We start from the raw sequence: 15854 nt of genomic DNA, 5'->3' as shown, positions 1-15854 counted from the left end.
TCCAACATCAGTAGATAGTTAATAAATAGTTATTGACTGACTGACTAGGCACTGATGATACAAATATAAGGAATGAAATCCCTACTCTGGTGAAACATACATTCTAATATCTATAGCACTTCCCTCACAAAGTTGTTATAAAGCTCAAATGAGATAATGTATTGAAAGCACTTTGCAAAAACCTTAAAACATTTTATAAATGTCAGCTGGTATTAATGGAGAAACTTGAATATTTGTTGACAACATTAAAAAGCCTAGCAATTAATTACTCCCTGGGGCTTTTAAACATCCATAGTATAAGTAAGAAAAGGTGGTGCTCAATGTTAGTAGGAAAATCATATTAAGTTAAGCAGGGATAACTATCACAGTTTACTTGAGGAAAGTTCTTAACTTGTACCTAGGTGTTTATTTCATTTGATCTGTATTCTACTTTTACATCTTGGCTATGTAAATGTCATTAATTAGTGAGGCGTAGGAATGCTCACATTTCCATAATGTTACAAGATTTACTTTCCTAACAATAACCCTGTGACAGAGGAACTTTCCCTACCTTTGTCTGTATTTTATAAAAGAGGATGTTGAGGCTCAGAGAGGTTAATTTGTGAATAGTGCAGCAACATAACAAGTGTTGTAGACGGAATTCCAAGCAAGGTGTTAGTAACCCATATGGTGGGGAAGTCATTTGTCGTTTGTTATCAAGGTCTGTGGCCCTCTGAAGTCACTTCCAACACTCCATCTATGATCCAAAGTGCCTACGAACTCAAGAACAAAATGAACAATGACAGAGTCTGTGTCCCATCTGCTCCCATGATGATAAGGGGTTACATAAGGTTGAAAAGAACTGAGGGAAAGTCAGGGAACTGAAAAAAGGCAAATGGACGTGGGAAACTGGGCTGGGAAATATTTAAAGATTACACTAAACCTTTAACATAGACACTAAAATTTCTTTACGTAAAGGATTACATAAATAATTTTAAAATCCGGTGCCTTTATATGGGTTCATGGAGTAAATATTTAGCAATGGCCAATTGTCTCTATACTATGAATCAGAGCATTGAAGGAAACAGACAGCGACATTTTGGGATTTCTCCAGCCGTGCCACCTTTACTGAATTCTGATCAAATTGTGTTGTAGATTGTAGACAGTGAAGTGCTGAACCTGGAGTCAGTAAATCATGGATTTGAAGCACATTCATGATAGTATTTACAAAGCATTTTAGTGTTTACAAAACACTTTATCTTTATGACAATTCCAGGAGGTAGATACTATGATCATCCCTATATAGATAGGGAAACTGAGGCAGGCAGAGGTTAAGTGACTTGCCCAGGGATTCTCTGTTAGTGTCTGTGTCTGGATTTAAACTCAGGTCTTCCTAACTCCAGGCCCTGTATTCTATCCACTGGGCCACCTAGGTTCCAGACACTTAAGATATTTCCCAGCTGTGTGACCCTGGGCAATTCACCTGAACTCTCTGAACTTCAGTTTCCCCAACAACAAAATGCACATAATAATACCTATAGTGCTGGTCTTACAGAGGGTGTGTGTGTGTGTGTGTGTGTGTGTGTGTGTGTGTGTGTGTGTGTATGTAAACTGGAGAAAGGGATTGCCTTCAGTGATAGGAAAATTGCAGTTAAGTTAAACTATGTGAGTTGTAACAGTTTATATACTGTTAAATAAATAGGGAAAAGACATATATCTACATATTTCCCAATTTATTATATGCGTATATATACATATATTTGTATACACATATAAAAGTTATATATAACATTTAAAGATTATATTAGTTACATTTAATACATTTAATGTACAATATATAAAGGATATATGTGTGTATATATGTATATACATATACACACATACATACAGCAGTGTACTGATAAGTATTTAACAACTTGCTTTCGGGGGTAGGGGAATGCATGAATAACACCCTTTTTAATCTAACGTGCACTACTAACATTTTCTCCATCCCCTCCTTAAGTCCAGACAATCAACAAAACAATGCATTAAGCCCTGATTTATAGCCTCGGCTGATTTTTGAGGCATAAATGCTCACACTGACAGTTTAACAATCGGCTTTTGAGAATCAGCTCAGAGTTGTCTCTCGGCACCCTCCTGTCAGGAAACCTAAGATGGGGTACTATGTTTAGATCCCCTCAGCACACGCACTACCCCTTCCCTATTCCCCACTATCCCTACATGACCCCCAGATCAGAGGTCTTTCAATTGACCTTCTTCATGCTCCTCACCCATACAATTCTTCTTTGGTTATATTGTGTTGTAGCTGGCTCAAACCCGCCTTGTACCTCTCCACCCACAAAACCACAACCCTGGGTCATACCTGGCGCTGCTGAAATGACTCACTTAATCTCTGTGGCTGAAGTCTCTCTCAACTACAATCCACCCTCTACTTAGCAACCAAAGTATTTTCAACTAAGTGACAGATCAGGACGTTTACCCCCCCTCTCAATCAGCCCCATGGCTCCCTATTAGGAGGAGAAAATAAGCTTCCTTCCAAAAAAGGAAATAAACTCCTTTTCTTGGCATTTGAGGCTCTTCATAACCTGCTGCTTCTGACCTTTCCAGTATCTTACACTTGACTCTCCTCTACAAACTTCATGTTCCAACTTCACTGGCCTACTTTCAGTTCCTTCAGGAGGACCCTCCATCTCTCCATCATCTCTCTGCCTTTGCATTAGCTGTCTCTCATGCCTGAAAATCCCTGACCTCTTCTGTCCACCTCTACATTTCTTCAAATCTCAGTTCAAATCCCAACTATTCCAGGAGATCTTTCTTGGTCCCATTCCCAACCTCTACGCCTAAATTGCTAATGATTTCCTCCACTCAGAGTCCTTTCCATCTACTAGGCATATATCTTGTATCTACCTGATTGTCTGAATATTTTGTTGTCTGTTAGAATGTATGCTTCGTGAGGGCGAGGATTGTAATTTTTCCTTTCTTTGAATCCCCATCACTTAGCCTAATAGCTAGCACATTGTAAGTGATTAATAAATGCCTATTGACTTGCCTTCTGAGCTTCATAGCTGTTGCGCATTTCCAGAATAATATTTATGTTAAAAACATGGAAGTAGGACCCTATTGTAGGAGATAGCTAGGTGGCTCAGTGGATAAAGTGCTGGACCAGAATGCAGGAAGACCTGAGTTCAAATCTGACCTCAAATATTTACTAGCTGTGTGACTCTAGGCAAGTCACCTAACCTCTATTTGCCTTAATCCACTAGAGAAGGAAATGGCAAACCACTCCATTATCTTTGCCAAGAAAACCTTATAGACAGTACAATCCACAGGGTCACAAAGATCAAACACAACTGAACAACAACGTAGGACCTTTATTGAAATTGTTTCATAAAAAGATGTTTCCCCAAGCAACAGTTTCTCATTTTTCCCTAGCTACAATGATTTCAGCCTATTTTAACTTCTGAGATCTCTATCCTTTGGTAAAAGAACTTTCCCCACAGTCACAGCTATGAAAAGTACCTGTCCTGGATCTCAACTACATTTTTATGGTGTTACCTTTAATATTCAGGATGTATAACCATTTTGAGTTTATTGTGGTATGTGGTATAAAATATTGGTCTAAACCTAATTTCTGCCAAAGTGTTTTTAGTTTTCCCAGTTCTTGGAAAATAAAAAATCTTCCCCAAGTAATTAATGCTCTTGGAGTTATAGAACACAGAATTATTTTTTCCAGTGTTTCTGACTCATCCTCATCTAGTCTGTTTCACTGATCTATTTTTCTATTTTTAAATAAGTATCAAATTGTTTTGATGATCGCTGTTCTATTTTGTAATTTGAGTGGCTATGAAAATATAGGCCCACTAATATACTGTTGCTGGAGCTGGGAATTGATCCAAGTATTTTGGAAAACAATTTAGAATTATGCTCAGAAAGTGACTAAAGGGTCCACATCCTTAGACCCAGGGATCCTACTGCTAGGCAGAAAACCCAAGGGTAGGTTAAAGGAAAAGGAGGGGAGGCGAGGGGAGGGAAAGGTAGAGGAAGAGAGGGGAGAGGAAGGTTAAAGCTAGAAACAAAGGCCCCATATACATAAAAATATTCATTGCACATTTTTTAAAGTAGCAAACAGCTGGAAACAAAACAAATCTCCATCAGTTGGAGAATAGTTTGCCAAATTGTGGTATATGAACGTAATGTGGTATGTGAATATAATTATATTGCACCATGAGAAATTATGACTATGAAGACTATGGAGATGCATGAGAAGAAGGATACGAATTAATGCAAAGTAAAGTAAACAGAACCAGGAAAATAATATTCAAAACGATTACCAAAAAATGGAAAAACAAAACAAAGTAAAACTTAATGCCATATAATTATAATGACCAAGCTCGACCACAGAGATCAGCAAATGTACCTGCCTTGGATATCTATGGACAGTATATATACTGTCAGACTCAGTGAATGAATTAATTTCGAAGAAATCTTTTTTTCCTCTTTCTTTTTTATTCTCTGTTACAGAGATTGGTTCACTGGATATTGGGAGGAGAAGGAATACTTTCGGAAATGAAATTGATGTCTAAAAGAATAGATATCAATAACTTTTTAAAAAAGATTCATCACTAAAAGCTCTGTACAATTTCCCAAAGGTAACTCTTCCTATTCTCTTCCACCTCTTCAGTTCACTGTCCATGTACTGTGTCTGTCCAAGATTGATGGATGAATCCTATGAGTTGTCCATCCAACTACACATCATAGATCTGGGCAGCAGAGTCCTTGAGGAAGGTTTGAAAATTAATTACTTAAAAAATAATTAAAGTACTTACTCTGGGCCAAGCACTATTTTAACCTCTGGATATAAAAAATAAATTTAAAAGGCAAAGGCAGTCCCTGAGCATGAGGTAGTGTTATTCTAATTCAGAATAGGAAAGTTTCAAAAACCATATTCTATAGCACATTGCATCCTTATAGTCATACAAATGGCTAACAGACACAGGGAACACAGGACCCCACTGTGTTTGAAGTTAGTTGACTATAAAATAATTGAGGAGAGGTTGATCAGAGGGGCTCTACTATGGACATACATATTGGCACCCTATTTAATGACAAATGGCAATTCCTAATTGATTTCCATTGATTGGGGCTACCTCCAAGGTGGATGGCTGGCTGAGACTTAGCACAGATTGTTGTCACAGGACCCGACCCTTTACATTGGTGTACACAGTCTTGTTTGGACTTCTTTTCATCATTTCTCTGTTCAGAGGACAGAGCAGAGAGCAGCAAAGTGGTCCTGTAGAGAGGGAGGCTTATGCCTGCCCAATTGGAGTTGTCCCAAAGTAGCATGGATTATCTCAGAGAGTCTCCCAATATACATACACGTTAGATGTCTTCAAACAAAATCTGAAGGTCAGGATGGTCAGACATGTTGTCAGTGTGAGTTTTGTGTCAGATCCAAGTTGGACTAGAAGACCTTTGGGGTCACTTCCAATGTTCAGGCCATCCACTGCATCCTGGCTCATCACCAGTCATGTTGACTTTTGTCGTGCCACTGGACTTTGATGACTCTGGAAGAGAGAGTGAGGCTGGCAACTTTGCTCAACTCTGAGTCACTTAGATCCAATTCACAGGCAAGTCAGGACATCACCCATGAAGTCATTAGTTGTCTTAGAAAATGAAGGATGAGCAAAAACAGTATTTGATTCTAAATCAAAGAACTGAGTTTGAATCCAAGTTCTACTACTGTGACCTCAACCAAGTCATTACATTCCCTGGGCTTCAGTTTCCTTCTCTGTAAAAGGTTAGGCTAGCTAGAGCAGGGGTTCTTAAGCCTTTTAACAAAGGTAACAGACCTCATTGGCAGTCCAGTGAACACTTCTGAGAATGATGTTTTTAAATGCATAAAATGATATATATATAGATCTAGATATATAGTGTTAGAAAGGAAGAGCAGCTAGGTGGTACAATGGATAGAACACTGGGCCTGGAGTCAGGAATATTTATCTTCAAATCTGGCCTCAGACGCTTACTAGCTATGGGACCCTGGGTAAGTCACTTAACCCTGTTTGCCTCAGTTTCTTCATCTGTAACATGAGTAAAAGTAAAAATTAGTAAATTGAGCTGGAGATGGAAATGGCAAACCATTCCAGTATCTTTGCCAAGAAAACCCCAAATGGGGTCAGGAAGAGTCAGACATGACTGAAAACAACCAAACAACAAATTATAAAGGAAACCAATTAGATTAAAATACAGTTGTCAAAATATTTCTTAAAATAAATACATAGATTTCAGATTAAGAACAACTTTACACAGATAAAAGCACAAGCCTGGATGTCCCTTCCGCTCCCCTCCAAAAGGGCAGTTATTATTATCAATTCTATAGGCTATTTTTCACACCAGGATTTAATCCTTGGAAAAATCTTAGTGAGGACAATTGAGTGGGGTTGAGTGCCTTTAAAAAGAGAAGGAAAGTAGCCTGAGATTCATGTTTACATTGATTTGTCATTCAAGCTGGAAGGCTCTGGGCTCCTCTGCCCGGAGTGCCCCCGGCAATTTGCTAGTGGCCAGCTGGTGCGTATTCAAGCCCTTGCCATTGTCATGGCTCCCATCAGTGCTCTGGAAGATGGATCCCACGTGGACCCTTTAGGGCCTCCTCCTCCCCTTCCCCCAGCCTCCTGAAAAATGTGTCACTTTGCATACCGAGGCGGGTGTGATCAAGATGGACAGCTCCAGGAGTGATGAAAACTCCTCAGATTTAAATGATTAAGCTTCATTGGAGGCCCAGCCACTGGGGTGAAATGCCTGTGGTCCATGGAAGAGAAATCGGGAGGAGGCAGACCAGCAGCTTGTCCTCCAGCTATGGGACCATGCTGTTAGAGCAGGCAGCCAGCTCCCTTAGAGTCCACAGGAGCATAGGAAGGGACCTCAGACACCATCCGGTGCTACCCTCCTCCCCCCCATTTTACAAGTGAGGAAACCGAGGCCCAGAGAAGGTGCCGTAAGGTGACAGAGTGGGTAAATAAGAGGCAGGATCTGAACCTGTCTTCTCTGACTACAAAGTCGTTACATTGTCCCATGTATCAAACTGATCCTCCATTCTAACCCTCCCATTTTACAGGAGAAGAAACTGAGGCTTGGAAAAAGGTAGTGAGAAGAAATGTCCCAGGGACAGATGGGTTTGAAAAATCATCTTCACAAAACTAAATGGGGGAGCCATGGCTAGGCAGAGGTTTGTCTGGAAAACATCTGGGAGTGAGATGGAGCAGGGTGGGGTTTGGCAACTACCACCTCAACGGGGGTCAACAAGGCGATGTGGCAACCAGGAAAGCTGCTGGGAGTGTAGGAGGTGGTAAGAGAAGCAATGGATCCGGGAACAGGAGGTGAGCATACCACCCTCTTCTTCCCTTCTCAGACCTCAGCAGGAGTGCTGGGCTGAGTCCCAGGTGCCACGATTAGGAAGAAGCTGGAAAGCAATGAGGACGTGGCAAAGGGTAGCAAAAACACGCCAAGGGAGAAGGACTTAAAAGAAATCTGCCGTATTTAGCCGGGAGACGTAATAGCTGTCTTCAAGCAGCAGTATCAGAAGCAGCAGCAGCAGTGTGGTAATAACTAGCATTTACATAGTGCTTTAAGGTTTGCAAAGCATGTGACAAAATTATCTCATTTTCTCCTCGCAACCCTGAGAGGTAGGTACTATTATTATCACATTTTACAGATGAGGAAACTGAGGCAGGGAGAGGCTGACTTGCCCAGAGTCATACAGCTAGGAAGTGACTGAAGTTAAATTTGAACTCAAGGTTTCCTGACTCCAATGTTATTTTTTGTCTTGTTGAAGAAGTATTAGAACCTTTTCTATGTGTCCTGGACCCTTCTGTCAGGGACTGGGAAGCCTAAGTATGGCCCCCTTCCAAGAATAATGTTTTTAAATTCATAAAATAAAACCCACAAGATTACGAAGGAAGCTTATTGTGTTGCAATAAAGCTATCAAAAAATATTTTTTGAAAAAAGCAAGTTTAGAGGGTCTTCCCCCACCTTCTTCCTCCCCCCACCCCACCCCCAACATGAGGTATATTCTGTTTGGCTCTAGCATAAATAGGAGGAATAAGGGGAAACAAAAAGTTGCAAACTGAGGCTTGAAGTAAGCCAAGACTTCCTGGGCTGCCTCCCCAAGTTAGTGTGGGGAACCCTCCCTTAAGGGCTTTGAGCAAAGGCTGGATGTCCTGGGGATATGGGAGAGAGGATTCTTGTGGCTTAGGCCAAACTGCCTGGGGAACCTCTCAGATCCGAGATTCTGTGTTTCTGAGGCTCTCCCGACCGCCTAGAGTTAGCGGTGGTGCTAGGAGCCTTGGCCGCTGGCTGCTGGTCCCACCAGATCTTATCGCTGTGTTGGACTCTTCTCACCATGATATTGCCATGAGTCACCCAGCTCCTACAGGTCCATGGGAAGGGAGTTTGAACGCGGCAGTTCCCAAAGTGTATTTACCTTTTACAGCAATAGAACAGGCCGTATGAGTGCTTTATGTTGCTCTATGATTGATGCCACTTCCTTCACTTCCTTCACTGGCCTGGGGGCCGGTGGATGCATAGTAAATAGAGTACCTGCCCTGGAATCAGGAAGATCTGAGTTCAAATCCAACCTCGGACAATTACTAGCTGTGTGACCCTGAGCAAGTCATTTAACCCTGTTGGCCTCAGTTTCCTCATCTGTAAAATGAGCTGGAGATGGAAATGGCAAAGCACTCCAGTGTCTCTGCCAAGAAAACCCCAAATGGGGTCGTGAAGAGTCAGACACGACTGAGATGACTGAACAGCTGTTGATGACTTCCTGTCGTCCTTTCTTCCCTTGCTTCTTATGCACTTCAGTGGTGGGTAAACTATAGACTGTCCCATCCTGATGCCCAAATGATGTTGTCAGTGCTTCTGGAGTACAGGGGGACCTTGTTACCCCATTTAGGGAAACCTAGACGAAGCTTGATTTTGGAGAGTTACCTTCAGGGTGCGGGCAATGAGCCAAGGAGAGAATTAACAGTTCCAGGATTGGACCTAGTCTATGTGAACCCTGAAATGTTGGGGGACCCATGCCATAGGTTACCCTCTAAACTGATATTTATAGCCTAGCACAGTGCCTAGCACACAGCAAGCACTTAATATATGCTGATTGGGCTTCTCTCCAAACATGTGATCATTTAGTCTGAACCCCTTCATTTCAGGGAGGAGAAAATGTGGCCCACAGAGGGGAAGGGACATGCTCCAGATCCCCCAGGTGGCTAGAGACTAGATTGAGACACTAGGTCCCCTGTGTCTAACTGTCCAGCTCATATGCCCCATCATACAGCCTACCTAACCTACCTTCCGATACTTCATTATAAAAGGGGGAGAATCTGGTTTCTTTTTCCTGGCAGGAGGAATGGAAAAGATCAAGAAGCAGAGTACCTTCCCCTTTAGCCATCGCAGTTGGGTCATGGGTGTTCTGGTCAACTGAACACCCTGGTTAACTAAGAGTTAACGTGCCTATCATTACCCATTTTCAAATAATTAGAAGAAGATAATAATGATAGCTGGTTTTTAGATAGACATTTACAATCTTAAAAAGTGCTGTCAAATACATCGGCTTATTTGGTTCTCGAGGCAAGTCTACGAGGATGGAATTTATTGGAGGGAGCTGGGAGGCTCAGTGGGTAGAGCTGTGAACTGGGAGTCAGGAAGAATCCTGCTTCAGAAGTTTACTAAGCGTGTGACCCTGGCCAAGTCATCTAACCTCCATCTACCTCAGTCTCCTCGTCTGTAAAACGGGGACCATAATAGCCCCCATCGTACAAGGTTATTGCAAGCATCGGATGAGATAATGTATGTGATGAGCTTTCCAAACCTTAATGTGCTGTAGAAATGCTCTCATCATCATCATCACCATCATCATCATTATTTATTATTCCTATTTCAGTAACAAGAACACTGGGATTCAGGACGGCTAACTGAGTTCCTGCAAGGCTTGGTTTTCTATTTTAGGACGCACTTTGATAAGCTGGAATGTATCACCTTTGCAACATCTCCTGCACGTGCCCCTCATCTCCCCTGACACAGGCTACTCTCTAGTACAGGCTCTCATCACCTCCTGTGTGGGCTACAACTGCCAGAGGCTTGGCCAGCCTCTCCCCATTCCAATCCATCCTCCAGTCAGCAGCCAAAGGGATTTTCCTAAAAACCGGGTCTGATCATGTCAACCTCCCACCTCCCCTAAACTCCCATGGCTCCCTATTGCCTCCAGGAGCAAATACAAAATCCCCTATTTGGCATTCAAGGCCCTTTATGACCTGGCCCCTCCTCCCTTTTCGGTCTTCCTACACATTACCCTCCAACACATACTCTTTGATCCAGTGACATTGGCCTCCTGGCTGTTCCATGGACAAGACTCTCCATCTCTTGGCATTTTCTGTAAAGCTGTTCCCCGTGGACGGTACGCTCTCCTTCTTCCGGGGACTAATGACCTCCCTGGCTTCCTTTAAGTCCCTCCTACAGATGCCTTTCCTCCTCTTAATCCAGTGCCTTCCCTCTATTAATTATCTCCTATTTATCCTGTACTATGTAGCTTCCTTGCATGTTGTAGTCCCTCCCCCATTCTGTCTTTTGCCTCTCTTTATTACCCCATTGTTTAGCACAGTGCCTGGCACATTGTAGCCACTTAATAAATGTTTATTGCACTTAACAGTATCCAAAGGAAATCAACTAGGAAAGGTTCTAGAAACCTAGTGATACTTGATTCAATGCAGTTCAAACCAATCCAAAAGCAACCAACATTTATTAATCACCTGCTTCGTTCAAGCGCAGGAAGCTAAACCTGGGGACAGAAAGACAAAACAAAGCAAAAACTAATCCCTGCCCTTAAGGAGCTTCCATTCCTGGGAGATGTTGGGGAAGGGCCAGGAAATGATACATCCTGGTGACATAAAGTCAACAAGTATTTATTCAGCCGGTAACAGTCCCTGCCCTCAAGGAGCTTACATTCTAATAAAGGAAGACAACACTAAAAAAGGAAGGTGGGATGAGAGGGAAGTGGAAAAAGTCTAGAGAGTTGGGAGAGGAATAAAGACCTAGACGGCCTGGTCACCTTCCTTAAAATGGAGAGTCTGGGAGGAACTGACCAATCAGGAGAAGGGGCTTTAGGGGGCTCAGTGGATTTCCAAGGCGAGAAGACTGCTGAAGCGAGGTGGAGAAAGTCCATAGAGTCAGGAGCAGAGTCTGGACAGAACAAACAGATAAATAAGACAAGTTCTTTGGAGAGGATGTTGGGAAAAGCCCTTTCTGCTTATCCCAGATTCTGCCATGGCCTGTGAATATTAAAGATCTCCCTTCCTTCTAGGGAATAGAATTTGAAGGAGAGGAGAAAACCACCAACTACGGGATCAGGAAAGACTTCTCCTGTGGGAGCTGACCCTTGAGTGGAGCCTTGGCAGGAGCTGAGGATTCTAAGGAGAGGTGGGGAAGGAGTGTGTTCAGGCACTGGGGCTGGCCCATCAGGATCAGCCCAGAGGCTGCTGAATCCAGGCAACAGCAGAGTCTGGCTGAATGGAGCTGCAGAAAGTTTGAAGGATTTGGGATGTTCGGTCTGCATCATTCAACACAATAATAATAAAAACAGCATTTACGTGGTGCTTTAAGGTTTGTAAAATGCTTTTCCTAGCGGATCCTCACAAGAACCTATGGAGGTGGGTACTATTATCAATCCTCTTTTGTTGATGTTCGGTCATGTCTGACTCTTCATGACCCCATTGGGATATTGGAGTGGTTTGCCATTTCCTTCTCCAGCTCATTTTCCAGATGAGGAAACTGAGGCCAACAGGATGAAATGACTTGCCCAGGGTCATACAGTTAGTAAATGTATGAGGCTGAATTTGAACTCAGGAAAACAAGTCTTCCCTGATTCCAAGTAAAGCGCTCTGTGCGTTACGGCGCCACCTAGTGACTGAGGCTGGATTTGAACTAAAATCTTTCTGATTTCAAGCGCTTCACTCTCCTGTCCCCTTCAATTCTTGCTGGACTCTGACTTGGTACCCTCTTCAGAAATTCGACTTCTATTCAGCCGCTAGCTCACTGGGCAAGTGCGTTGACCTCTCTAGGCCAGAGTTGTATTCTGGTAAAAAGATGTGCAAATGTTGATGAATATTTAACAACAGACTCTCTGGAAAAAAAAAGTACACATGACCCACTTTTAAGTTTTATCTACATTAACACTTTAAAACAGTAAATCCATTCACTGATTTTCAGGGTGTAAATGTTCCACTCTCTTGAGCCGACCCACACTGACTCTAGCACCCCCTCTTGATAAACCACTGATTACCCCCCTCTTCCATTTATTCCTAGTTATTCTTATGGGGCACCCCAAGGATCCTCTGAGTCTTGCTATCTGTTTTCTCCATTCACTAAGCTATAGGCAAAATAAATTTGATGTATACACACACACACACACACACACACACACACACACAATTTCCTACTCCTACACAAAGTGGTTTCCAAAAATAAGCCATGTCCCTCTGACTGTGAAAACCCCCAAGTTCCCAAACTCCAGGAGAAACAGGCCATGGAATTCCAGATGTTTTGCCTCGCAGTATTTATCTGTGTACTGTTTACATTTATCTTTTTTCCCGTCAAACCAGGGCTTTTTAAAATGGTTTATTGTGTATCATAGATCATTTCAACAAGCAGGGTAAGAGGGGAAATTGAAGAGGGCGTGAGTACCGGGTGACATATGCTCCCAAGCAACGTCTCTCAGGCAGTCTTTTTCCGAGAGCCACATTTTCAAATAAATACCCAGGATAAATAAATACCCCAAGTATGTGCATACAGTTATGACAGTCCCCTTTCTGGGTGAAGAGAACCGTTTGTTTAGCCACAAGGGCAGGACCCTTTGGGGGCCTGCCCTTTGGAGAGAAGAGGATGGCTTGTCATGGGGCCTGCCATGGAATGTAGATATAACCAAGTTCTCTTCCTACTGGAAGAGAGAACAGGGCCAGACTCCTAGGCTTGGGTATTGAAGGTCAGCTTGAGAGTCTTCTAAATAACCATGGAATCATAAAATCCTAGGCTCATGTGCTACCTTTGACACATGCTGGCTGTGTGAGCTGGCCAAGGTTAATCTCTCAGCATCCCCAGGCAAAATTCTCTGACCCTAACTTACAAATGAGCTACTGATATGCATTGATAGAGGGAACTCCCACACTGGGTACTGCCAACACTGATGAAATTGTAGGTTTGCAATAAATAAAAAGACAAAGATGAGAGAGAGAGAGAGAGAGAGAGAGATGGATGGATGGATAGAAAGATAGATAGATGAATAGATGAATGGATATAGATAGATAGATAGATGAATAGATGAATAGATAGATGAATGGATGGATGGATGGATGAATGGATAGATAGATAGATAGATAGATAGATAGATAGATAGATAGATAGATGATAGATAGATGGGTCCAGGGAAGATTTTAAAAATGGAATCTCTTTTATCCTAACCTCCCTTTATTAATAATAGCTTGGGGAGATGACTAAATAAATTATGGTACATGGATATAAAAATAAATTATTATATTGTAAAAAACAACAAGAATGAAGAAATTAGAGAATCCTTGGAAGATATGAACTGATTTAAAGTGATTTCAGTATTGCAGGATCATAAATTTTGAGCTGCAAAGGACGTTAGAGGTCATCTAGCCCAACCCCTTCATTTTAGAGAGGAGGACAAGGAATATGATTAAGGGTACATAGGTATAAGTGAGAGAGGCAAAATTTGAATCTGAACAGAAGTGGAGGACTATGGATGTGGAATAACGAATTTGCTGTCAGACTCATTGATTTAGCTGATTTCATTTTACCTTTCTTTTAAAAAAAAATTCTTTGAAAAAAGAGAGTACTTGCTGGGTAGAGGGAGATTCCCCCACATGGAAAAAAGGTATAAGGAGAAAAATTGTAATAGTACATATTTCTATAGTGATCCTTAAGTAGTTCTCAGCTTAGAACCTAAAAGGCTTACTGCTGGATGTACATGGTTGGTTGTTGTTCTTCGTGCTTGAAGAGAACCAAAATGATGTCACTAAGTTGGAGTCAAAGTACTGTGTGTCCCACTGTGGCTGCCAGCATGAGCTCAGAAGGCTCCATCACAAGTCAAGCACAGAGAGTCCACATGAACATTTGCAGTAGTGATGTCTCTAAATTTGCACATCTCTGCAATTCTGCTTCACTCAGAGAGCACAGTGCCTTCTCTGATGCTGGCTCACCATGCTGGGCAGTCCTGTGCCAGTGTCTCCCATGTTTCACAATCTATTCCAAAGTTCTTCAGAGTGACCCTGAGAGTGTCCTTGTAACAGTTCTGACCTCCATGTGAGCACTTGCCTTGTGTGAATTCTCTGTAAAATAGTCTTTTAGGCAAACGTACGTTTGGCATCCAAGCAACATGGCCAACCCATCTGAGTCACACTCCCCAAAGTAGAGTTTGAATGTTTGGCAGTTCAGTTCCTAGTATCGGTACCTTATCTGGCCAGGTGATCTCCAAAATCTTCCAGAGACAAAATGGCATGGAGGATGTCTTTTGATTCATGCATGTATAAATTGAATTTAAGTGAGGTAGATTTGCATGAAGTTATCCTGGCCTCATTGTTTTCTTCCAGAGTCATCAAAGTCCAATGGCAGGGCGAAGTCATAATGACTGTCAATGGCTTGGGATGACCTTGGCATCTTTGATATCTGACCAAGCTCTAAGGGCTCCGCAGTGCCTGCCTTTTATGGCCATTGGAATGAATTGTTCTCATCTACCCATTCCACCAAGGGAATTCTTCACATGCTTAGGATAGACACTCCCCTAACTCACTGATGGAGTTGAGACTCCTTCATCACCCTCAACCCTCGATCTGCCAGATGGTTTTACCAGGGTGCGGCTACAGCTCTTTGGAGCCACAGGTGAGAGCTGGGTGAATTGGTGGACACTAAAGGTGGACGAGCAGCACTGAGAAGAGCTTGGCATCCCTCACACCAGAGGTGTTCATCTTCCCTGAACCCCCAAAAAGCCCTGGATGTATATACATGCAAAAATACACACATACAAACATACACACGCACACATATACAAACAATTTGTTTTATATACATAATGTGTATGTGCATATGTGTATATAAAATTACATAAAAATTTATTTATTATATCTAAACTTATATTAAAATTATATGTAACAATTTTATATAAAATTTATGTAACAATTATAACTACACACATAGATATGTATTTATATTCGTATACACATAAATATAAAATTTGTTGTTCAGTCATTTCTGACTCTTCATGATCACATTTGGGGTTTTCTTGGCAAAGATACTGGAGTGGTTGACCATTTCCTTCTCCAGCTCATTTTATAGATTAGGAAACTGAGGCAAACAGGGTTAAGTGACTTGGCCCAGAGTCATGCAGCTAGTAAGGGTCTCAGGCCAGATTTGAACTTGGAAGTGGAGTCTTCCTGACTCCAGGTGTTCTATCCACTGTGCCACCCAGCTGCCCCATATGTATGTATATGTTTATGTGTGTGTGCATATGTGTATGTGTGTGTATATATATATGTATATATATATATATGTGTATATATATATATATATATACACAGAAGAATTTGAAACAAATGATTGAGATGGGCAGGGATACCTTGAGGTGGGTCCACCCAGTAGCTTTTATACCTCTGTCTTTCTCCTTCCCATTCATTTTTATCAGAGAATGAAAAGAATCTCAGTGTTAAGGGGTCAGAAAGTTATCCACCCTCAGAGAAATAGAGGACACACTAGTATTGCCTCGCATAGATGCATATGAATGTATATGACTACATATGAGTTGATTACGGAT

Source organism: Trichosurus vulpecula, chromosome 4, assembly GCF_011100635.1.
Source record: "Trichosurus vulpecula isolate mTriVul1 chromosome 4, mTriVul1.pri, whole genome shotgun sequence".
Classification (NCBI taxonomy): domain Eukaryota; kingdom Metazoa; phylum Chordata; class Mammalia; order Diprotodontia; family Phalangeridae; genus Trichosurus; species Trichosurus vulpecula.
Note: the sequence above shows the minus strand (reverse complement) of the source record.